This window comes from Kogia breviceps, chromosome 4, assembly GCF_026419965.1.
Source record: "Kogia breviceps isolate mKogBre1 chromosome 4, mKogBre1 haplotype 1, whole genome shotgun sequence".
NCBI classification, from domain to species: Eukaryota; Metazoa; Chordata; class Mammalia; order Artiodactyla; family Physeteridae; genus Kogia; species Kogia breviceps.
In genome coordinates this window covers 159,162,598-159,185,011 of record NC_081313.1, presented here as the reverse complement: position 1 = coordinate 159,185,011, position 22,414 = coordinate 159,162,598, and the positions used below count along the sequence as shown (strand labels likewise).

General features: G+C 40.4%; 1 long non-coding RNA gene across 2 annotated transcripts in view; it reads left to right on the top strand.

Moving 5' to 3' along the window:
- The window catches only part of LOC136794186 (uncharacterized), a 199,240-nt gene that overhangs the window by 157,396 nt on the left and 19,430 nt on the right, over positions 1–22,414 (top strand). The gene's annotated exons all lie outside the window — the stretch shown is intronic.

Here is a 22,414-nt window from a genome sequence, read left to right as displayed (position 1 = left end):
TTTCTCTGTAGAACAGTGCTTCTAGAAGATGAGAGCAGATGACAAGGACTTGAGGGACAAATTAAATTGGAAATGCTGAGTACTTTATTCCACTTTGGAAATTCGTAATCATATTTGCATGTTAATAAAGGCTCTGAGAAATTGACAATTATAAGGCCTATTTAGCCTTGTCTAACTCAGTATTTCCTATATTTATTTGACTATATAAATACCTTGTGTGTATCTATATAAATGCATGTCTTATGTATGTATATAGGTGTGTGAGTATTTGTTTTTGTATACATGCCATCACTTCTTGGAACAACTGTTTTTATTAAAAAGTTCTTTTGGGAACTGATTATTAAGATTAGAAATGTTTGAGGGCTTCCCTGGTGGCGCAGTGATTAGGAATCCGCCTGCCAGTGCAGGGGACATGGGTTCAAGCCCTGGTCCGGGAAGATCCCACATGCTGTGAAGCAGCTAAGCCCAAGCGCCACAACTACTGAGCTTGTACTCTTGAGCCCGCGAGCCACAACTACTGAGCCTGGGTGCCACAACTACTGAAACCTGCACACCTAGAGCCCGTGCTCCGCAACAAGAGAAGCCACTGCAATGAAAAGCCCGCACACCACAATGAAGAGTAGTCCCCCACTCACCGCAACTAGAGAAAGCCTGCGCACAGCAACAAAGACCCAATGCAGCCCAAAATAAATAAATAAAATAAATAAATTTATTTTTAAAAAAGATTAGAAATGTTTGAGCCTTCAATTTCTCATAACGTCCAAAATAATTGAGTTTTTGGAAATAAAATCCTTAAATTTTCATTCCACTTCTCTGAAATCAGCATGGCATACCCATGAATGCTGACTGAAACAAACACTCAGTTGAAACTGGGAAAAAGGTTAAAAATAAAATCCAAGATCTTTGAAGACATGAAATTGGAGACATCAATGGAATACTCTATGGTTAGCATATTTCAAATGAGAGAGGAAATAGCATCCTTTTGCAGAAAAAAACTGCCAGATTGTGGTTTCAGTTTTTGCTTTATTTACTGTTAGTAGGTTCTGAATTCAGTAGATTATTAGTGGTGATTTGCGAACTGGCCCCCATACATGGAGGGCAAGGAGAGACCAGAGAAAGAGGCAGACCACTCCAGATTGGTAGGTGGCAGTTAGCAAGGGAACTTACATACAAAGCTTGTCTTGGGCATCTGCAAAATGAGACCTCTGCATCCACCCACCAGAATCTTAAGTTTATGTAGAAGCTCTAACAGGGTTCATTCATGTATATCATCCAGATGGTCTCAACAACACATTGCTCTCATAAGGCTGTGTCCTTGAAAACAGTTCCTACTTGGGAAGAGTGGGCAAAACATATATTCCAAGGACACAGGAGGGGGTAAGGAGCCTCTAATTCCCTGGGTCCAGATCAAGGGTCAACTGGAGGTCACATCCTCTTGATGATTTCCTTCAAAAATCAGCCAGGCTGATGTTTGAAGATGCATGCATGATTCTCCAAGGAGGAGCATTTATCACTTCACTGCATCATTCATTCTTTCAGCAAATGTATATCTACAATGTCCGAGATGCTAGGTGTAAATTAGTGAGTAAAACAAAGCCCATCCCTCACAGAACGCACAATGTTATGGGGGAAATGAGAAATAAGCTAGTAAACAAGGCAATCAACATCTAATTAGCTGTTGCCCCAGGTACTGTGAAGAAAGCAAAGACCAGGCTGCTGAGTAGAGAATAAGGGTGTGGGGAGAGGATGTTTCTCTTCCAGTTGAGTGACTCTGGAAGGATTCTTTGAGAAGATGTCATTTATGCTGAGTCCAGAATATGAAAAGGAACAAAAAAACATAAGGAGAAAGAATAAAATTCCAAGTGAAGGGGACAGCACGTGCAAAAATCCCAAAGTGGAAAAGACCTCAGCATATTTGACCACCTCTTGACATGGCCCTGTGACTGGGTGACAGTGAGTACATGACAGTGAGTACATGGTGCGTGATGATGTGGGGTAGGTGGGAGAAGTAGGCAGAGCTCAGCCTGCAGGGATTCACCTTTGACCATGAAAAGGGGTTTGGGTTTAATTTGAAGCTCATCTGGAAGCTAGTGAAACGTTTTTTTTGTTTGTTTTATAAATTTATTTATTTATTTTTGGCTGTGTTGGGTCTTCGTTTCTGTGCGAGGGCTTTCTCCAGTTGCGGCGAGCGGGGGCCACTCTTCATCGCGGTGCGCGGGCCTCTCACTGTCATGGCCTCTCCCGTTGCGGAGCACAGGCTCCAGACGCGCAGCCTCAGTAGTTGTGGCTCACGGGCTTAGTTGCTCCGCGGCATGTGGGATCTTCCCAGACCAGGGCTCGAACCCGTGTCCCCTGCATTAGCAGGAAGATTCTCAACCACTGCGCCACCAGGGAAACCCTAGTGAAAGGTTTTAATCAGGCAAATGACACGATCATGTTTATGTTTCTCTAATATTGCTATGGCTACTATTAATTTGGGTAGGGGATGAATTTAGACACAGGGAGATTAGACAGGGGGCTAAGGTAGTTATGCAGAAGAGGATTGATGGTGATTTTGACAGTGCTAGTGGTAGCAGAGTTGGAGACTACTGTATGGATTCCGTTCATATTTTAGATATGACAGTAATAGAATTTGCTGATAAATTCTATGTGAGATGTAAAGGAGTAGGATGACTCTTATGTTTCTGACTTAAGTAACTGGGTAGCTTGAACACAGTTTAATGTCATAGGGAAACCTAAAGAGTGGACAGCTTTGGAGGGAGAAGGTAGCAATCCATAATCAAATTTTAGAGCATTCTGCGGAATAGCCTAGTGGAAGAGTCAACATGGAGTGGGTATGAATCTAGAAGTCAGAGGAGAGGTAGAAGCTAGAGTTTATCATTTAAACAGAATCTAATCACATATAGGAACCATTTTCTGCGAAGTTTTGGTTTCCTGGAGGCAAGTCCCTTTATACATCTAATTTTACTTATATGTCAAATTTTAAAAACTGTAGTTTCCTCATTCGTGTCTAGTAGTATTTCTAAAATCTAAAATTTAGTGAGTCTGATTCTTGACATTTCATGGGTATAGTTCCAGAAGCAGGGGGAAGAGCCAGTTAATGGTACTCACAACTGGGCAGTTCGCCACCCACTCTTGGTTGAAGTCAAGTCATCCTGAAAAACTAAAGGCTGATCTCACCTATGGAAGAGATTCACCCTTGGATGTAACTCTGGGAGCCCATTTTATCTTAGTTTCCTTTTTCAATCCATTCATGGGCAGCTGGTGATGACTCAGTAATACTAAAATGTAAGCATCATCTTTCACTTATCTTGCTTATTTAGAATAAGGACCCTTGGATTAATCTACATGATAGAGAAGAGACTCATTTTAATAGAGGAACTCACGGGAGGTAAAAATGAAAAGTGTGGTTTGAGGAAGAGAGTCCTGGTCTAAGACACACCATGATCCAAATGCCAAAACTGCTATTAACTGTTTATGATTTGGGGATATATTTATTTTCTCCCTTTAGTGTGTGGGGCTTAAACAACCATTTGAGGAAAATCTAAACTGAAGTGAGTTTTAAAATAAGTAGAATTACCTGAAGTTCCAGTTTATATGGCTTTGTTTCCAGTGCTGTAAATATAATTTAGCTACTGTTTTTCTGGTTGGTGTATGGTTTCAAGATCCCAAAGATCAAATGCTTTTTTGTATATTTATGGCATTGTTAAATGTAAGATAAAAACTATTCATTTGATGTGTATGTTCTGTTTCTGTTGAAAAAATTAGAAAGAGGTATTTTTTCTCTTTGCTTTATCAACCTACAAGTAAGCAATTGTCTTATTTCTGGGATTCTATTGACAACTCTGTGCCTTCTTTCCATATAATTTTATTTGCCATTATGTCCCACTAAGTAATTAACTCTGCATTTTAGAAAATTTAGAGGGTAAAGAGAGCTATTTCAGAACACTGTTGAATCGTTTTCTTATTTATAATAGTTCAAGCTGTGTTAAGCTTTATCACAGGCTTTTAAAATGTGAGACCCACTTGCGTGTTTGTGTCTGGATGGAAATTAACGTCTGCGAGAAAAACAAAATTGTCTCTAAGAGTTTGAGAAATCAAGGCAATGTAAAATACAAAACAAAGCAAAAAAGCAACACCAAAAGCTACTGTCTTGACAATTTATTTATATCAAAATAACTTGAATATTGACATAAACTTTCAAAGGAGAAATTGTTTTGCAGTTACACATTAGGTTTAATATATGGAATATCAAGTTCCTCATTGGTCTCTTCTAACACAAACTTCTCTCCCCAGGCAATCCCGAGTATGGCCAGGGCCTCAGGTTACAAGTATATGTGACTATTCCAGTTTGCATATCCACACCAGACCCTTCTGTGAGCTATTGGCTTCCTTTTCCAAATGTTTACTGAGCAGCTCCACTTGAATGTCTCAAATGCATGTCCAAAGTGAAATAATCTTCCCTTATCTATATTTGCTCCTTCTCTAATATTTATCTAAAATGCATCCGAATATAACTCTATATAACTCTTTCTCTCTCTCTCTCTCTCTCTCTCTCTCTCTCTCTCTCTCTCTCTCTATATATATATATATATATATATATATATATATATATATATATACATAGTTTTGTTTTGTTTTGTTTGTTTTTTAACATGTTCTATGGTCCAGAAGTGGAAGGGGCAGTATCTGCATGGAGACTCCCTCTCCCGCAGTCATCATCAAATTCTGCCAATTTAAGTCAGTGCATCTATTTTTTAACTCTGTGTCTAGTGCAAGCTACCATTTTTGCTCCAGTGTGCTATACATGGCCTCAAGGGTACTTCTTATACCTACTCTGCACTTTTCTAAACTAATCTCTACCAGATAGGCATAGTAGTCTTTTCAAAACACACAAAGTTTTCTTGCCACAGATATACTCCTTTCTTAAAACCTTTCAATGGATTTTTATTGATTTTATTTATTTATTGAATAAATTCAACATATAACATTGTATAAATTTAAGGCATACAATGTGCTACTTTGATACATGTATATATATTGTAATATGATTGCCATTGTGATATTTCTAACATTATATAATTATAGTATAATAATTGTCTATATTTATTACATTGTGCATTAGGTCTCCATGGCTTATTTACTACTGGTTGCAGATTTGTACCCTTGAACAACATCAATCTTATCTTAAGGACTACAGGTTATAATATGGCCTTTAAGGCCCAGAATGACCCAGCCCCTGCTTGCCTTTTCAGACTTAAACCTCCTGCTAGTTTTCCCATTTTATCTCTACACTTCATCTATATTTCCTTTTTTTAATTCATTGAAAGTATTTCTTAGTACATTCTTATTTATCTTTCATTCTTCATCTCAACCTCACTTTTTCTATGAAGCAATCTCCCAGATAAGACCAAATCATCATTTATATCCATTTCTTCTTCCTGAACTTCTTGAAACAAGCTCCTTATATTTGTATTGGGTTGGCCAAAAAGTTCATTCAGTTTTAAGAAAAAATAAAAGATACATTTTTCATTTTCACCAAGAACTTTATTGAACAATGTATTCATTAACCGAATGAACTTTTTGGCCAACCCAATATAATATTTTAGTTAATATCCTTTAACTACACTAGTCTACAAGTTTCAAGATGGGAGAGATTTTAATCTGTTATTTTCAACTTTGTATCTTTTACATCTAGAACAATGCCTAGCACTTAGCAGACACATAGTAGATAAGTATTGGCACTCTAACAGCATGTCGTGGACCCATATTGGGATCTGTAGTAGATTCTGTCAGTTGTGTCACCTCAGTATACCCTAGGACAACTGCACATAGATCCCTTATATGCCCGGAGCCTTGCTGTGCTTCTTTGCCCAAGGACTTTCTCTGGCTGCAGGAGTATGGCAACCAAGGAGAAGGCCAGGAGTGCTAGAGAGTTAATGTCCTGGAGTGACTTTCAACCCAGTGAGGAATGGGAATCTTAGTGTGTGTTCCACAAAGACACTCAGAAGATCTTTAGCAGGATTGATATCCAATTGTCTACAGTAGTAACTTGCTTATTTGTGAACCCTGTATTAACTTTTCCTCCCTTCACTCTCGTTTTTCTGTTCCTTCAAAGTGCTTCCTGGTATCACCTTCTAAATAAACTACTTGCACTCATATCATTGTTTATGGAGACACTCAAGCTAAGACAGGGCCAGTGCATTGCATTACTCCAGAGGCACTGTTCATGTTGTAGTCTGCCCTTCAGTGGGTGCCATTTACATTAGAGTATCTAAACAACAAAAGAAGAAATATTTAAGGAATAGACTTTGGAAGAAATATTTAAGGAATAGACTTTGATAATAACTAAATCTTAGTTTAAAACTTTCAACTAGTGTTTATTGGATGCTTTCTGTGTTCTAGGAGTAGAAGAGAGGGAAAGATGGAAGAAAATTAAATGGTATGTCTGTGACTTCATTGAATTGATTGTTTGTTGAATACAAAACAGTTTGGAATACAATATGAGACTTTCTATGTCCAAGTGCTGATTTTGCGTAAAAGATTTTGATCTGTTCCTAATCACAACATTTGTGACACCAAATGTTTCGGGTCTTTTTCCCCACACCAACCAATTCTCCAACTTTCCAGACACCAACTGAGTGTCTTACAATTCAATTCAATTCTGACACTAACTACCTTGTGTTAACACAGACCCCAGAGGTTAAAGGCTCAGTGCTACAAGACTACCTCTTATTTCACATGTTCATTGCAAGTTCTGGGCCTCCCATCCTTCTGGCCAACTGACTATGAGTTGAGGGTTCCCATGAACCCCTCTTCATGTTCAATAATTTGCTAGAATAGATCACAGAACTCAGGAAGACACTCCATTTATTATCACTGGTTTACTATAATATATTAAAAGGAACAGTCATGTTTTGTTTCAAGGAAAATTATACTCAGATACTGAGATTGTTTTTGCCAATAGTTTATTTAACACAGGTTCACTGTGGGAACTGTAATAATTTCACAAGCCAATAGCGTACAGGATAATGTCTCTTAATAAGCTAGTAAAGATGTAACATACTCCAAACCAATGATAGATTAATCACACTATTGTTCCAGACAAGGGGAGATGAAAGAAATAAAGTTCAGATTTAGTTGAGGTGAACCATTTCTACAAATTGCTTCTTGGGAGAGTGGGCTTAACCAACCATGAGCTGACGTCCAGCTGCCAGTGAAACAAAGGTCCCCTGTTGCTAGAGCACGTTGCTAGGGAACAATGGCCTTGATGCTGGTGGGCAAGATGATTCTCTTCTTGCAGCTACCACACTGCCAGTAAAAGAGTTGCCTTTACTTCAGCGGGAGCTGGTGCCCCACGGTCTTTGGAGAGCTAATTTAGACCATCAAAGATTAGCCTTGCCTACATGAACAATCTCCGTTAGTGCTCATAAACTTTTGGTATTTATAGTCTAAATGTTCCTCCCCATAGTTGCTTCTCCCTATGTTCTTACTAATAAGGCCCCAGCAGGGCCCCTCAGGAGCTGAGCTTCTGAGTCTTTATTGGAAACCATAGATGTGGATAATGACATCCTGACACAATTTAACTTTTATATCAAGACAAAAACTTCATTCTTAAAAACAACTTTACTCTTAATAACAACTTCATTTTTGTCATAAACAAGTGGATTTGAAATCATATCAAAACAATCCACAACAATCCACATGAATAGGTGTACAGAGTAAGGTCTGGAAGGGTCCTGAGTACAGGAGCTTCTTCCCTGTAGAATTGGGGTGCACCACCACTGTCCCGGCACTGGATGCATTCCCCAACCAAGAAGTTCTCTGAAACCTGTAGTTTAAGGACTTTACAGAAGTCTCTTGACACAGACGTGATTGATTAAATCGTTGGCCATTGGTGATTAGCTCAAATTCTAGCCTTTCTCCCTATCCCAGAGATGGGGAAGGTATGGAAAGTTCCAACCTTCTAATCATGGTTGGTCTTCTGGTGATCAGCCCCCATCCTGAAGGTATCTAGGGGCCCTCAGCAACAGTCATGTCACTAGCACACAAAAGACACATCACTCTGGAGATCCTAAGGCTTCTAGGAGCTTTGTGCCAGGAATCTGGGACAAAGACCAAGTGTATATTCCCTGTTATACCACAGAGATGAATACCTGTGACTTGAGAGACTCCGACCAGAGGTTGGTAGGGTTTGTCTCTTTGAAGCATTGTCTGATGGAACCTGTGAGTAAAGGTGAGGGAGGATTTTGATCAGGTAGGATGTGGAACACCTTAATTTCATTTCATCTTAAGCAACATAAGTAGGAGTATATAATGCAACTTAAAAAAAAATCGAGGTAACACTGGTTTATAACATTGGATAAGTTTCATAGCCTGCCCATGCATATGAATTTTGTTCTTACCAGAGCAATGGAGATGCTTCAAACTAACTTCACTTCTTGTTATGTGCTCATTCTATCAACACTCTCCATCTTTCAGATTACTGTTGAGTAAGGAAGGACCAAAAGGAAAAGGAGCTATGAGTTACCCCATAGTTCTCTTTTCTTCTGTGTCATTATTTTCAGCATAAGTGGTTGCCTAATACAGGAAAGTAACAGTAAAAAATGAATACAATTGGATTTTCTGGTCATTTGTGTTTCTTAGAATGCCATTGCTTTTTTCTCCATTGAAGAAAACCTGATTCAAGTGGAAAGTGTGGTTTTCAGCGGCCTCAATTACTCAGTTTTAGGTAAAAATTCTTAGTTAGTGTTTGCTTTGAATCTTCATAACTCTACAGACTGGAATGCTGTATTCATGGGGCCTCCAGAATGTGATATACAAATTTTATATGTGAATGGAGTGACCAGGAATGGTGCATATTGTATGTATTTTCTCTATGCACGTGTATATTCTATTGTCTCATTGGGCTTTATTTACAAAACACAAATTCAAAGAGAAAATTATTAGCACTTTGAAACAGACTGAAGAGCATTAAACCCAGTGTGAGGCCCTTATAAGTGCAGGGCCCTGTACACCTTCACAGCTCACATGCCTGTAAAGCTGGCCCTGCAAGGGCACAGGAAATACTCTGTTTCAATCTCAGTCACTTGCTTACCACTGGAGTTGTGAGTCGTAATCAAAGTAACAGACTCAGAGTGGAAAAGGAAGTAATTCTTTAAGAGAAGGGGAGAATGGACTGTGGAAAGACAAATGCAGCAGGTGTTCACTATGGGAATAGAAGACAAAGGGGAATTGTCTGTGCTATTTTCTGCATCCATAAAATACCAAAGGGCTGTCCAGCCCAAGGGTAAGTGGAAAGTTTTTTCTCCAGAGTACCTTTTTATTTCTTGCTTTGCTTTATGTGAAATTTATCTCTACTAGGAACACAGAATCTAATCTGTTTACGTCTATTTTTAGAACCTATGCTATCCAGTACTGTGAATAATGTTAAGTTGGTAATCCCAGGATTGTCTGTAAATGGAGATTACTGTGGCTATAATGTGAGACTCCAAAGGAAATTGTCTTCAGAATGTTCCTGATGGCACTTGGTGGGATTGGAAAGTTGATTCCATGTGCATGAATTGTTTTATCACATGATTCTGTGAATGTGTCCCTTTTATCTGTCCAAGCCCAGGATGAGAGGAAATGGTCTACTTATTTGTATTTCTAATAATAATATAAAGAATAATATCTGAAACATAATTCATGCTTACCAAATATTTGCTGACTATTGAATGAGTGCCCTTATTACATGGTTGCTATTCTTTAGTTTTTATTCACAGGGCTTATATTTTCCAGAGTTAAGAGACTGTGATATGATAATTCATTTGGACATGCTTCTTTTTTTTAAAACATCTTTATTGGAGCAAAATTGCTTTACAATGGTGTGTTAGTTTCTGCTGTATAACAAAGTGAATCAGCTATACATATACATATATCCCCATATCCCCTCCCTCTTGAGTCTTCCTCCCACCCTCCTCATTCCACCCCTCTAGGTGGTCACAAAGCACCGAGCTGATCTCCCCGTGCTATGTGGCTGCTTCCCACTAGCTATATCTATTTTACGTTTGGTAGTGTATATATGTCCATGCCACTCTCTCACTTCATCCCAGCTTACCCTTCCCCCTCCTCGTGTCCTGTCTTATAACTTGGTAGGATCCCTGTGTTTATTATGCTATTAATTCCCCTTGCTTTTCCTAGAGTTGTTATTGGTAAAATCACAGGGAAAACCTTTAAAGAATCTGCCTAAAGAAGGGGCAGGGAAAGGAAGGGAAGAAGTCTTATAACTGTATCTCAGTTCATGGCAAACTGTGTAGGAAAGTAACCCAAATATAGAAATCAGGGTGGCTCTGGAGGGAGATGGTAGCTCAGTCCTTGGAGTTCTTATGAGATAAAGTTAGGGAAGTGCCTTGAAGCATATACCAGCACAAAATGAATCTTCATTGGACATGCTTCTTTTTTAATTGTATCATGTTGTTCTGAGTAATTTGCCCAGGTCTCCGCTGTACAGGGCTCAACTTGCAGCAGTGCCTCAGAGGACTTTCCTGATTTGGGGCAGGTTGTTTTGGGAAGGTCAAAATATTCCATGGTGCGCTTACTGCATTGAGTGAAAAAGGGAGTTAGAAAAAAGATTGGCCACACTGGCTCCCTCACCCCAGTGTCTTTGCCTTGTTCTTCCCTCAACCTGGAATTCTCTTTCCCCAAATATGCAAATGGCTTACAACTCACCTCACTTAGATCTTTACTCAAATGTTATCATCTTGGTGAGCCTTTCCCTGACTATTCTATTTAAAATTGAAACTTGCTCCCCACCATGGCAATTCTATGCACCTTCACTGTTTATTATTCTCCAAAGCACTTATCATCATCTGACACAGAATATATATTACTTATTAATTTTTATGTGTCTGTCTCTGGAAACTAGAAAGTAAGCCCAGGAGAGCAAGGGCTTGTTCTATATTATTTACTGCTGTATCCTAAGCATCTAGAATAGTTAATAGCACATATTACATCTAATGAATATTTGTTAATGATATTGCCACTAAATTGGAGAAGTTCATGGCCCACGGTAGAGGGCCATGGACCATACTTTGAGAATAACTGCCTGATAAGGCACCAGTTTATTAGTATATTGAGAAATATTTTTCTGAGGCCCCTTGGATTTGAATCTTTTCCCTCTTTCCTTTAGATTTTGCAAAATCCTCTGTCACTGAAGGTTATCTGATCAGTCATGCTCATGTGGAAGTGCCAGCACACGTCTTTTCAGGTGCACAGTCATTTGTATAATTTAATTAGGACTGAATGGGTAAGCATCTGCTGAAAATAAAAGCAGATTAAAAGATTGAGTTGTGACTGAATAGTGTATTCCTAATCACTTAAAAAGATCATACTTTTCCTTTATAATTCAACTTCAGCGTCAACTTAGTAAGTTTAATTTACTTTCTGATTTGTTCTGGTTTTTCCTTTCAGCATATCTTCACATGTCCCCAATGGGGTAGGCTGAAATCAATTTCGCCCTACAGAGCTGGGCTTAGAATAATGTCATTGCTGCAAAAGGCACCAATGGGTTAGCTAAGGATAGTTCATGAAGTGAAACAACTCAGGTGGAAGGGGCAATTTCTACCAATAACTAGCAGGTATGGGGCATTTACTCTATACTAAATACTTTGATAAGTGAATGTGTAGACATGCATGTGTAGACATGTATTTTGTCAGTTAATCCACACAACAATCCTATGATATTACTGTTATTCTCATGTTATTAATGAGAAACGGAGGCACATGGAGGTCAAATTGTTTACAGTTAAACAGCTGGTGATTACTGAATCTGACATTCAGTTGTGTCTGCCTAGACTCAAAGATCATGCTCTCACCACTGTCTGCTGGACTGCCTTAGGTAATTTAAACTTTCAAGCAACATACAGAAGTAGAATTCATTGATTGGTTAATTAATTCTCCAGTGGGTGGTTGAAGCTGCCTATATTTACATTTATTGAGTGCTTTGTACTTTTCAAAATGTTTCCATATTCTCTCTTGTCTCTTCATCTCTGTTTCTGTCTCTCTGTGTCTCTGTCTTTCTGTGTGTCTCTTTCTCTGCATCTCTCTCATCTCTCCTCTACTTTTACCTTTTTTTAAATTTTATTTTTTTAACTAGGAGCTACTTGTTTGTTTGGATTTGATGATTGAAAAGACCAGTGTATAATTGCTCTCTGAGATGGAGCTGGAATGAATGGATAATTTTCAGGTCTGTCTCTCTTCTCTCGACAGTAAATTGGTTGAAATGAGACAGCATTACTTTATTAATAAAAATTTGGTGATAATTGGGACAGGAGCTAGGCTAAGTTAAAATGAAAAATACCTTTTGATATGCAAATGCTTTCTGTCTTAGGAAAATTAATCACATACATTTGATTTCAGCGGAATATTTATTTATTTATTTATTTATTTATTTTTTTTCATATGAAATCAACTTTTATTGTTCTCATTGATACTTGGGAAAACTAATTTTACAAGGTTTTCAGGATGGAAAAAGGAACTAGAAAGCCAAAAGTGGAAATCTACTTTAAATATAAAGCTATTCTTTTTTTTTTTTTTTTTTATTGTTCATTGAAATTTTAATCTTATTTTAGCTTCTTTCATATTGAGGTTTTTTTATTTTTTATTTTTTTATTTTTTTTAACATCTTTATTGGAGTACAATTGTCCCACAATAGTGTGTCAGTTTTCCCTCTACAACAAACTAAATCAGCTATACATACACACATGCTCCCACATCCCCTCCCCCCTGCATCACCCTCTCTCCCACCCTCCCTATCCCACCCCCCCAGGCAGCCACAAAGCACAGAGGTGATCTCCCTGCGCTATGCAGCAGCCCCCCACCAGCTATCTAACTTACACCTGACAGTGTATACATGTCCCTGCCACTCCCCCACTTCGTCACAGCCCACCCCTCCCCCTCCCCACATCCTCAAGTCCATGCCCGAGTAAGTCTGTGTTTTATTCCCGTCCTACCACTAACCTCTTCATGACATTTTTTTCCCTTAGAGTCCATATATATGTGTTAGCACACGGTACCTGTCTTTCTCCTTCCGACTTACTTCACTCTGCACGACAGACTCCAGGTCCATCCACCTCATTATAAATAACTCAGTTTCATTTCTTTTTATGGCTGAGTAACACTCCATTGCATATATGTGCCACATCCTCTCCATCCATTCATCTGTTGATGGACACCTAGGTTGCCTCCATGTCCTGGCCACTGCAAACAGAGCCGCAATGAACATTTTGGTACATGAGTCTTTCTGAATTATAGTTTTCTCAGGGTATATTCCCAGCAGTGGGATTGCTGGGTCGTATGGTAGTTCTATTTGTAGTTTTCTAAGGAACCTCCATACTGTTCTCCATAGCGGCCGCATCAATCTACATTCCCACCAGCAGTGCAAGAGGGTTCCCTTTTCTCCACACCCTCTCCAGCATCCACTGTTCCCAGAGTCTCCGATGATGGCCAATCTGACCGGTGTGAGATGATATCTCATTGCAGTTTTGACTTGCACCTCTCCAATGATTAATGAGGTTGAGCATTCTTTCATGTGTTTGTTAGCAATCCGCACATCCTCTCTGGAGAAATGTCCACCCAGTTCTTCTGCCCATTTTTGGATTGGGTTGTTTGTTTTTTTGTTATTGAGCTGCATGAGTTGCTTATAAATTTTGGAAATTAATCCTTTGTCAGTTGCTTCATTTGCAAACATCCTCTCCCACTCCGAGGGCTGTCTTTTGGTCCTGCCTATGGTATCCTTTGCTGTGCAAAAGCCTTTAAGTTCCACTAGGTCCCATTTGTTTATTTGTGTTTCTACTTCCATTTCTCTAGGAGATGGGTCAAAAAGGATCCCGCTGTGACCTATGTCGTACAGTGCTCTGCCTATGTTTCCCTCCAAGAGCCTGACAGTGTCTGGCCTTACATTCAGGTCTCCAACCCATTCTGAGTTTATTTTTGTGTGCAGTGTTAGGGATTGTTCCAATCTCATACCTTTACATGTAGCTGTCCAGTTTTCCCAGCACCACCCATTGAAGAGGCCGTCCTTTCTCCACTGTATATCCTCCCCTCCTTTGTCAAAGATAAGGTGACCATATGTGTGTGGGTTCATCCCTGGGCTCTCCACCCTGTTCCATTGATCTATATTTCTGTCCCTGTGCCAGCACCACACTGTCTTGACCACTGCAGCCCTGCAGTAGAGTCTGAAGTCAGGGAGCCTAATTCCTCCAGCTCCATTTCTCGTTCTCAAGATTGCCTTGGCTATTCGGGGCCCCTTGTGTTTCCATACAAATTGTGAAATTTTTTGTTCTAGTTCTGTAAAAAATGCCAGTGGTAATTTGATAGGGATTGCATTGAATCGGTAGATTGCTTTGGGTAGTATAGTCATTTTCACAATGTTGATTCTTCCAATCCAAGAACATGGTATATTTCTCCACCTATTTGTATCATCTTTAATTTCTTTAATCAGTGTCTTATAGTTTTCTGCATACAAGTCTTTTGTCTCCTTAGGTAGGTTTATTCCTAGATATTTTATTCTTTTTGTTGCAATGGTAAATGGGAGCGTTTTCTTAATTTCACTCTCAGATTTTTCATCATTAGTGTATAAGAATGCCAGAGATTTCTGTGCATTAATTTTGTATCCTGCAACTTTACCAAATTCATTGATTAGCTCTAGTAGTTTTCTGGTAGCATCCTTAGGATTCTCTATGTATAGTATCATGTCATCTGCAAACAGTGACAGCTTTACTTCTTCTTTTCCTATTTGGATTCCTTTTATTTCTTTTTCTTCTCTGATTGCTGTGGCTAGAACTTCCAAAACTATGTTGAATAAGAGTGGTGAGAGTGGGCAACCTTGTCTTGTTCCTGATCTTAGTGGAAATGGTTTCAGTTGTTCACCATTGAGAACGATGCTAGCTGTGGGTTTGTCATATATGGCCTTTATTATGTTGAGGAAAGTTCCCTCTATGCCCACTTTCTGCAAGGTTTTTATCATAAATGAGTGTTGAATTTTGTCAAAAGCTTTCTCTGCATCTATTGAGATGATCATATGGTTTTTCTCCTTCAGTTTGTTGATATGGTGTATCACATTGATTGATTTGCGTATATTGAAGAATCCTTGCATTCCTGGGATAAACCCCGCTTGATCATGGTGTATGATCCTTTTAATGTGCTGTTGGATTCTGTTTGCTAATATTTTGTTGAGGATTTTTGCATCTATGTTCATCAGTGATATTGGCCTGTAGTTTTCTTTCTTTGTGACGTCTTTGTCTGGTTTTGGTATCAGGGTGATGTTGGCCTCATAGAATGAGTTTGGGAGTGTTCCTCCCTCTGCTATCTGTTGGAAGAGTTTGAGAAGGATAGGTGTTAGCTCTTCTCTAAATGTTTGATAGAATTCGCCTGTGAAGCCATCTGGTCCTGGACTTTTGTTTGCTGGAAGATTTTTTTTTTTTTTTTTTTTTTTTTTTTTTTTGCGGTATGCGGGCCTCTCACTGTTGTGGCCTCTCCCGTTGCGGGGCACAGGCTCCGGACGCACAGGCCCAGCGGCCATGGCTCACGGGCTCAGCCGCTCCGCAGCATGTGGGATCTTCCCGGACCAGGGCACGAACCCGTGTCTCCTGCATCGGCAGGCGGACTCTCAACCACTGCGCCACCAGGGAAGCCCTGCTGGAAGATTTTTAATCACAGTTTCAATTTCAGTGCTTGTGATTGGTCTGTTCATATTTTCTATTTCTTCCTGGTTCAGTCTCGGCAGGTTGTGCATTTCTAAGAATTTGTCCATTTCTTCCAGGTTGTCCATTTTATTGGCATACAGTTGCTTGTAGTAATCTCTAATAATCTTTTGTATTTCTGCAGTGTCAGTTGTTATAGCTCCTTTTTCATTTCTAATTCTATTGATTTGAGTCTTCTCCCTTTTATTCTTGATGAGTCTGGCTAATGGTTTATCAATTTTATTTATCTTCTCAAAGAACCAGCTTTTACTTTTATTGATCTTTGCTATTGTTTCCTTCACTTCTTTTTCATTTATTTCTGATCTGATCTTTATGATTTCTTTCCTTCTGCTAAATTTGGGGGTTTTTTGTTCTTCTTTCTCTAATTGCTTTAAGTGCAAAGTTAGGTTGTTTATTCGAGATGTTTCCTGTTTCTTAAGGTATGATTGTATTGCTATAAACTTGCCTCTTAGAACTGCTTTTGCTGTATCCCATAGGTTTTGGGTCATTGTGTCTCCATTGTCATTTGTTTCTAAGTATTTTTTGATTTCCTCTTTGATTTCTTCAGTGATCACTTCGTTATTAAGTAGTGTATTGTTTAGCCTCCATGTGTTTGTATTTTTTACAGATCTTTTCCTATAATTGATATTTAGTCTCATAGCATTGTGGTCGGAAAAGATACTTGATACGATTTCAATTTTCTTAAATTTGCCAAGGCTAGATTTGTGACCCAATATATGATCGATCCTGGAGAATGTTCCATGAGCACTTGAGAAAAATGTGTATTCTGTTGTTTTTGGATGGAATGTCCTATAAATATCAATTAAGTCCATCTTGTGTAATGTATCATTTAAAGCTTGTGTTTCCTTATTTATTTTCATTTTGGATGATCTGTCCATTGGTGAAAGTGGGGTGTTAAAGTCCCCCATTATAATTGTGTTGCTGTCGATTTCCCCTTTTAAGGCTGTTAGTATTTGCCTTATGTACTGAGGTGCTCCTATGTTGGGTGCATAAATGTTTACAATTGTTATATCTTCTTCATGGATCGATCCCTTGATCATTATGTAGTGTCCTTCTTTGTCTCTTGTAATAGTCTTTATTTTAAAGTCTATTTTGTCTGATATGAGAATTGCTACTCCAGCTTTCTTCTGATTTCCATTTGCATGGAATATCTTTTTCCATCCCCTTACTTTCAGTCTGTATGTGTCCCTAGGTCTGAAGTGGGTCTCTTGTAGACAGCATATATATGGGTCTTGTTTTTGTATCCATTCAGCCAGTCTGTGTCTTTTGGTGGGAGCATTTAATCCATTTACATTTAAGGTAATTATCGATATGTATGTTCCTATTACCATTTACTTGTTTCGGGTTGTTCTTGTAGGTCTTTTCCTTCTCTTGTGTTTCTTGCCTAGAGAAGTTCCTTTAGGATTTGTTGTAGAGCTGGTTTGGTGGTGCTGAACTCTCTCAGTTTTTGCTTGTCTGTAAAGGTTTTAATTTCTCCATCAAATCTGAATGAGATCCTTGCTGGGTAGAGTAATCTTGGTTGTAGGTTTTTTTCCTTCATCACTTTAAATATGTCCTGCCACTCCCTTCTGGCTTGTAGAGTTTCTGCTGAAAGATCAGATGTTAATCTTATGGGGATTCCCTTGTGTGTTATTTGTTGTTTTTCCCTTGCTGCTTTTAATATGTTTTCTTTGTATTTAATTTTTGACAGTTTGATTATTATGTGTCGTGGCGTGTTTCTCTTTGGGTTTATCCTGTATGGAACTCTCTGTGCTTCCTGGACTTGATTGACTATTTCCTTTCCTATATTAGGGAAGTTTTCAACTATAATCTCTTCAAATATTTTCTCAGTCCCTTTCTTTTTCTCTTCTTCTTCTGGGACCCCTATAATTCGAATGTTGGTGCGTTTAATGTTGTCCCAGAGGTCTCTGAGACTGTCCTCAGTTCTTTTCATTCTTTTTTCTTTCTTCTGCTCTGCAGTAGTTATTTCCACTATTTTATCTTCCAGGTCACTTATCCGTCCTTCTGCCTCAGTTATTCTGCTATTGATCCCATCTAGAGTATTTTTAATTTCATTTATTGTGTTGCTCATCGTTGCTTGCTTCCTCTTTATTTCTTCTAGGTCCCTGTTAACTGTTTCTTGCAAATTGTCTATTCTATTTCCAAGATTTTGCATCATCTTCACCATCATTATTCTAAATTCTCTTTCAGGTAGATTGGCTATTACCTCTTCATCTGTTAGGTCTGGTGTGTTTTTATCTTGCTCCTTCATCTGTTGTGTGTTTTTCTGTCTTCTCATTTCGCTTATCTTACTGTGTTTGAGGTCTCCTTTTTGCACGCTGCAGGTTCGTAGTTCCTGTTGTTTTTGGTGGCTGTCCCCAGTGGCTAAGGTTGGTTCAGTGGGTTGAGTAGATTCCCTGGTTGGGGGGACTAGTGCCTCTGTTCTGGTGGATGAGGCTGGATCTTGTCCTTCTGGTGGGCAGGTCCTTGTCTGGTGGTGTGTTTGGGGATGTTGGTAACCTTATTATGATTTTAGGTAGTCTCTCTGCTAATGGATGGGGCTGTAGACCTGTCTTGCTCTTTGTTGGGGATAGGGTGTCCAGCACTGTTCTTTGCTGGTCCTTGAGTGAAGCTGGGTTTTGGTGTTGAGCTGGAGGTCTCTGGGAGATTTTCGCCGTCTGATATTACGTGGAGCTCGGAGGTCTCTTGTGGACTAGTGTCTTGAGGTTGGTTCTCCCACCTCAGGGACACCGCCCTGGTGCCTGGCTGGGGCGCCAAGAACCTTTAATCCACACGGCTCAAAATAAAAGGTAGAATAGATAGAGAGGAAAGAAAAGGAAGGAAGGAGGGAGGGAGGGAAGGAAGGAAGAAAGGAAGGAAGAAATGAAGGAAGGAAGCAAGAAAGCAAGGACGGAAGGTGCAGAGGAAGAAAGGGAGGAAGGAAGAGAGGAAGGGAGGAAACAAGGGGGAAGGAAAGAAGAAAGGAGGGAAGGAGGGAAGAAAGGAAGAAAGAAAGGGAGAAGACAGAGTAGTATAAAGTATAGTTATTAAAATAAAAAATAATTATTAAGAAGAAAAATTTCCTTTTAAAAAACAAAAAAAAACAAAAACAAACAAACAAACAAACAAACAAACAAACAAAAAACAGAAAAATGGGTCGGTCTAACCCTAGGACAAATGGTGCAAGCAAAGCTATACAGACAAAATCTCACACAGCAGCACACACATACACACCCACAAAAAGAAAAAAAAGGGGGAAAATAATAGTATATCTTGCTCCCAAAGTCCACCTCCTCAACTTGGGATGATTCGTTGTCTATTCAGGTTTTCAACAGATGCAGGGCACTTCAAGTTGATTGTGGAGCTTTAATCCGCCGCTTCTGAGGCTGTTGGGAGAGATCTCCCCCTCTCCTCTCTGTTCGCACAGCTCCTGGGGTTCAGCTTTGGACTTGGTCCCGCCTCTGCGTGTAGGTTGTCCGAGGGCGACTGCCCTTCGCTCAGACAGGATGATGTTAAAGGAGCAGTTGATTCGGGGGCTCCAGCTCACTCAGGCTGGGGGGAGGGAGTGGCACGGGGGTGGGGCGAGTCCGCGACGTCAGAGGCCGACGTGACGCTGCACAGGCCCAAGGCGCGCCGTGCGTTCTCCCGGGGAAGCTGTCCCTGGATCCCGGGACCCCGGCAGTGGCGGACTGCACGGGCTCCCGGGAGGGCCGGTGTGGAGAGTGACCTGTGCTCACACACAGGCCTCTTGGTGGTGGCAGCAGCAACCTTAGCGTCCGACACCCGTCTCTACTGTCCGTGCCGACAGCCGCGGCTCGCGCCCGTTTCTGGAGCTCCTCTACGCGGTGCTCTTAATCCCCTCACCTCACACCCGAGGAAGCAAAGAGGCAAGAAAAAGTCTCTTGTCTCTTCGGCAGCTCCGCGCCCGGTTCTAGGGCTCCTTTAAGCGGCACACTTAATCCCCTCTCCTCGCGCCCAGGCAGCAAAGAGGGAGGAAAAGGTCTCTTGCCTCTTCGGCAGCTCCAGACTTCTCCCGAACTCCCTCCCGGCCAGCCGTGGCGCACTAGCCCCCTTCAAGCTGTCTTCACTCTGCCAACTCCAGACCTTTCCCCGGGATCCGACTGAAGCCCGAGCCTCAGCTCCCGGCCCCGCCCGCTCCGGCGGGCGAGCAGACAAGCCTCTCGGGCTGGTGAGCGCCGGTCGGCACCGATCCTCTGCGGGAATCTCTCCGCTTTGCCCTCTGCACCCCTGTGGCTGAGCTGTCCTCCGCGGCTCCGGAGCTTCCCCCTCCGGCGCCCGCAGTCTCCGCCCGCGAAGGGGCCTCTAGTGTGTGGGAGTCTTTCCTCCTTCTCGGCTCCCTCCCACTGGCGTAGGTCCCGTCCCTATTCTTTTGTCCCTGTTTATTCTTTTTTCTTTTGCCCTACCCAGATATGTGGGGAGTTTCTTGCCTTTTTGGAGGTCCGAGGTCCTCTGCCAGAGTTCGGTGGGTGCTCTACTGGAGAAGCTCCACGTGTAGATGTATTTCTGATGTCTCTGTGAGGAGGAAGGAGATCTCCGCGTCTTACTCTTCCGCCATCTTTAAGCCGTCTCCGCTCAAGCAAAATTTACTCAGCACTCACTGAAGTTTTCACTGTTTGAAGTCACTTCTTTGGGTTAAGGCGCTGTCTCCAGAAGGCCACTGTTAAATGCATGTTACCGGGACTCGGGGCGGCGGCGACTCTTCAGCGGAATATTTAAATGACTTTGGGCAACAGTCTTCAAGGACCTTAAAGCCCTTCACATACTTAGTTATAAAAGCAGAACATTAAACAGCTGAATAGGCCCTCACTGAACATTTGGTTCAACTACTTCGTTTTGCAGATTTGAAAACTGAAGCACCAAAGCTGACTTCTACAAGATCACAGTTTAAAAATTGGCTGAGTGACATTTGAATCCAGATTTCCTGGTTTCTTGTCTAGAGATCATTCTTCCAAATCACATGGATATAAAATACACAAACAGTACTTGCAAATCCATGTATTGTTAAATAAAATAGCATGACAGCTGAATTGAATTATTGCATCTAACTCTAAAAACTAAGGTAGCATTTCTCTTATGATTTCCATAATCCAGAACTTCCCCTAATTTGCGTGGTACTTTATCCTTGTTTTGTTTGAAAATGTGGGCATTTAGTTTACTGCCTCTACTCCTCCTCCTGCTGTGGCTATTACTACTACTACCGTTACAAGTTATCTTTATTGAGTGCCTACTGTGTGCTAGGCACTGCACTGTGATGAATACTTTATAGGTTTATCAGTCAGGTCAGTCAGGAAAACAGACATTATTGTAAGTATTTTGTGAAGAGAGGAATTTAATACAGGTGATGAGTTGATTACAAAATTATTGGATGGGCTTGAAGAGTGAAGGTCAGGAAAAGTCACTGACTTTCTGTTGGCTCTAGATTTTTAGAGGATCAAGAGGTTGCTGCTTTTGCCATGTTAGGAAAAGAGACAACTTGTAGCATGAAGATAGGTAATGCTGAGGTGTGGGTGGGGATGGGGGTGGGAAATATCCAGAGGCCACTGTGAAGCATTATGTATGCCAGAGGTCACATGATTACCTGCCACCACCAAACGAAGAGTAATGTACTGTAGCTGTCTCTGTCTTCCAAAACTCACCCGAGTTGTAGAAACTAAACTATATCTAGAATCACATTGGCAAAGGAGTCTGAGAAATATAGTTCCTAAGATCCTAGCCTCCGTTATAAAGGGAGAAGCCTAGAAGAGGGTGAAAAGTCTGCTAAATCTCTACATTTAATGCATAGCAGAATAGTTGTTGTCTCCTTTAATTCTTTAAGGATTATACATGAGGAAACCTGAGACTTGGAAATTTTAAGGAACTTGTGTAAGTAGCCCCTGGATAGCAGAGATAACCCCTGAAAGATCAAAAGTAATGAAGTAATGTGTTATTTGATACTTTAAAAAGAGGCATTGAGGCAGTAATCCAGGGGCTTATATATATAATTTTATATATAATTACATATTTTAATAATTTCATATATATAAATATATGTATATTGATATTTTCTTTCCTTTTTTTTTTTTGAACTATAAAACTGGTGAGGATGTGGTAAGAAGAGCATCGAGCTTAAAGTCACACAGTTAATCAGTGGGAGAAGCAGGATTTAAGGTCTCTGGAAGTCTGACTCCAGAGCCTGCTTCTTTGCCACAAAACCAAGTATGTTGAGTCACTGAGGGGAGCTCCACTTAGTATGATTATTCTTTAATTAGCATATACTTTAATAACTTCTCTTTTGCTCATCCTGGACCCGAAAGATATATTTTACTTACTGTCACCCTATTTTAGAAGGAAAAGAATAAAGGTTGTATTATATTTTAGACCTATTGCTTTAAGCTAGAAAGCAAACAGTCAGGTCTTGTGCTCTATGAGGAAATAAAGATCCCAAAGTAAATAGTCTTGACTTTTAGGGTGAAGAGGAACCAAGAAAACAGATGAGGATGAGGGATTGCAGGTTTCTTTGTTATATAAGCCTGGCAGCCACCCAGCTCTGAAGAGAGGAAACTGACAGGGCTGCATGTTATGATGGGAAGAGGTGGCAAGCACTGAGTGAGCAGGCAGTACCCTGGGGTTTAAATCCCACTACCCTTGTCCCTTCTGGGAGTTAACTCAGACTGTAAGGATAATGAACAAAT